The sequence below is a fragment of the Bidens hawaiensis genome, unplaced genomic scaffold (genome assembly GCF_021521415.1).
Source record: "Bidens hawaiensis isolate Kalapana, Puna unplaced genomic scaffold, B.hawaiensis_p1.1 tig00000296_1, whole genome shotgun sequence".
Classification (NCBI taxonomy): domain Eukaryota; kingdom Viridiplantae; phylum Streptophyta; class Magnoliopsida; order Asterales; family Asteraceae; genus Bidens; species Bidens hawaiensis.
The window spans coordinates 2,103,515-2,106,905 of record NW_027491024.1 but is presented as its reverse complement, the minus strand read 5'-3'; positions in this window follow the sequence as shown (position 1 = coordinate 2,106,905).

Here is a 3,391-nt window from a genome sequence, read left to right as displayed (position 1 = left end):
CTTAAGGTTAACGAGAAGAATTATACGACTCACGATCTCGAACTTGGTGCAGTCGTTTTCGCTCTCAAAATCTGGAGACATTACCTTTACGGTACAAAATGTGTCGTGTTTACCGACCATAATAGTCTTCAACATATTTTTGACCAAAAAGATCTCAACATTCGACAATGACGATGGGCCGAACTACTTAGTGATTACGATTGCGAGATTCGCTACAATCTCGGTAAAGCGAATGTTGTCGTCGATGCCCTAAGTCGAAAGGTTAATGTTAAATCCGTTCTGCTCTTAAGCGTTGTTGTTCAAACCGATCTTCGAATTCGTATATTTCAAGCTCATCGTACCTCCTTTGAAGAAGATAACATGTACGACGAAATGTCATGTGGAGCCGAACATCAACTCGAAACCAAACCCGATGGTCATTTGTACTTTCTCAATTGTTTGTGGATTCCCGATCGCGATGACCTTCGTACTTGTATACTCAACGAAGCTCACAAGTTGCGGTATTATGTTCATCCCGGTGCAAATAAGATGTATTTCGATCTTCGTGCTACCTTTTGGTGTCCGTGTATGAAAAGGACGTAGCATTGCATGTATCTAAATGTCTTACTTGCTCAAAAGTCAAAGCCGAACATCAAAGACCTTTTGGTCTACTCGAGCAACCACAGATTCCCGTTTGGAAATGGGAAGACATTGTTATGGACTTCATCACTAAACTACCCAACACCCAAAAAGGAAACGATAGTATTTGGGTGATCATCGATCGTTTGACCAAATCTGCTCATTTCATTCCGATCAGCGAGAAGTATTCTGTCGAGCAGCTTGCTCAAATATATGTTCGGGAAATTGTGTGCCGACACGGTTTACCATTGACTATCATCTCCGATCGCGATGCACGTTTACTTCTCAATTTTGGCGATCACTTCAAGAAACCTTGGGAACACGTCTCGATCTTTGCACCGCTTATCATCCTCAAATGGACTTACAATCCGAACGTACAATTCAAACACTCGAGGATATTCTACGAGTGTGTGTTATTGATTTTGGTGGGAATTGGGATTCTCACATTCCTTTCATCGAATTGGTATGGATCCTTTCGAAGCTCTTTGCGGTCATAAATTTCGTTCTCCGATTAGTTAGAACGAAATTGGTGAAGCTCAAATCACGGGACCTGAAATGGTCCAAGAAGCCACCGACGTTATTGATCAAATCCGTAAGAAATTCCTAGTCGCTAGAAGTCGTCAAAAGAGTTACGCCGACAAACGGCAAAAATCGATCGAATTTAATGTTGAAGATCTTGTCCTTCTCAAAGTATCTCCTTGGAAGGGGGTAGTCCGTTTTGGAAAGAAGGGAAAGCTTTCTCCTCGTTTTGTTGGTCCTTTCAAAATTCTTGAATGTGTTGGGAAAGTAGCTTATCGACTCGAACTACCAGCAGATCTTACCGGTGTTCATCCGACTTTTCATGTTTCCAATCTTAAAAGTGCTTAGCCGAGGGTAATCTCCATATACCACTCGACGAAGTTCATGTCGATGAGTCGATGATCATGGTTGAATGACCCGTTGAGACCATGAATCGTAACGAGAAGAAAACCAAGCGTAGTCGTATTCGGTTAGTTAAAGTTCGATGGGAATCACGGCGTGGCGTGGAGTTCAGTTTGGAACGAGAAGACACAATGAAGGAGAAGTATACACACTTGTTTGCATCATCATCTTCATCTTAATTTCGGGAAGAAATTCCCTAAAGTAGGGGATACTGTGACATTCGTCAATTTCGGGTCTTATTTGTATTCGTTTATATATTCGTTTATTATGTAAACCTACTCGTTTTGTAAACCAAAACCTTTGATATAATCAAAATGATGGATTATATATTAAAATATTGTTTTATACTTGTTGGGTCTTGAAAACATACTTTTCGGTCCTTAAAATGCCTTAAAAACGCTTAAAACCAACTCCAAGGGCCAAATTGTCATTTTTGAAAGTTTGAAAATAGCTGGCCGCCCACCCCATTGCGATACGTGATGGGTGAGGGCTTGGGAGCGTCGCGTGGCGTGATGGCCTTCAGGTCAGCAGCCTCTTGTTTGTTGTTTATACCTTACACCCTATTATCCAATCCGAGCTTTATACATTAGATCACTTGCATAATCCTCCCAAATCTTATCCTATATATACAAGACCCTCTCCTTCATTAATCCCTACTCATATTATTTCCTTCATGTTCTACAAGGTTGTTTTTCATTGTTCTTGGAAGTTTGACTTTCAAAAGTCAAACTGATCAAATTCTTATTAACACTTGAAGACTGTTATGAAACATATATATAATATACACCCTTGTTACCTTTGGTGGTCACTTCGCCGGTCTCGGTCGGTGGAGTGTCGGGCCTCGTAAGGCAAGGCTTCATGGAGGACTTACGTAGTCCTTGATATATTTATAATTATATAACTTGTTTATACATATTAACCATGCTTAACTTCTGCTCATTTTAGTTTGTGTATCATATTTATGAAGTTCTATGTTTATGGGCTTGTAGAAACTAGCCTCGGTTTAACCATAAATAACTCTAAGCCGTAAACCGAACTTTGTTTACTAGTTTGTTAAATAATTGTATAAACATGCTTTATGTTAGATTTAAGTTTCTAAAATCATTTGTATGAGTTCTATGGTTATGGGTTTGTAGAATCTAACCTCGCTCTTAACTTGAAACAAGATCCGAACCGAAAACCGAACTTTCGTTTAAAGACTTTATTGTTAACTTTTTGGTTGTAAAACTTAACTATCATCACTTGTAAAATATTATACAAGTTCTTTGATGTTTGGGCATGTAGTAACCTTTCTTGATCTTATTCCGAGATGGAAACCAAACCAAACCGAACTAAACCAATTTCACTCGCTTAAGACACACAAGTTTGTTTCTAGCTATCAAGACATGTATATTTATTTAAAAATACTTTATAAGCTGATTTTAATTATTTTCTTAAAGTACTTGGAATGTTGAATCCAACTTGTTCACATAACAAAGTTTGGACCGACAAAACCGAACACCCGCTTAACGGACGTTGCTAGTTTTAAAACAATAGAACTACATACGTGGTTAAGTCTTCTTAAATGTTAGTGTTATCTCATAACATTCATTATTTTGGAAAGTTAATTTTGGGTTTGACCAATTATCAAGACCCGAAACAACAACCCGAACACTCGTTAAAACCCGTTTATTATCTATTTTATAAAGGGACTTGCATTCTTTCATTTTACCCTCCTTATTATTTAACATAGGTTGAGTAAATGTTAAGGCTAGATACTTTAACCCGGTTTCGAGCAAACTTATATATTTAAAGGACTATTATTATAATTTCTTAAACATTTACATTTTTGAACCTTAAACTTTAATTGTTA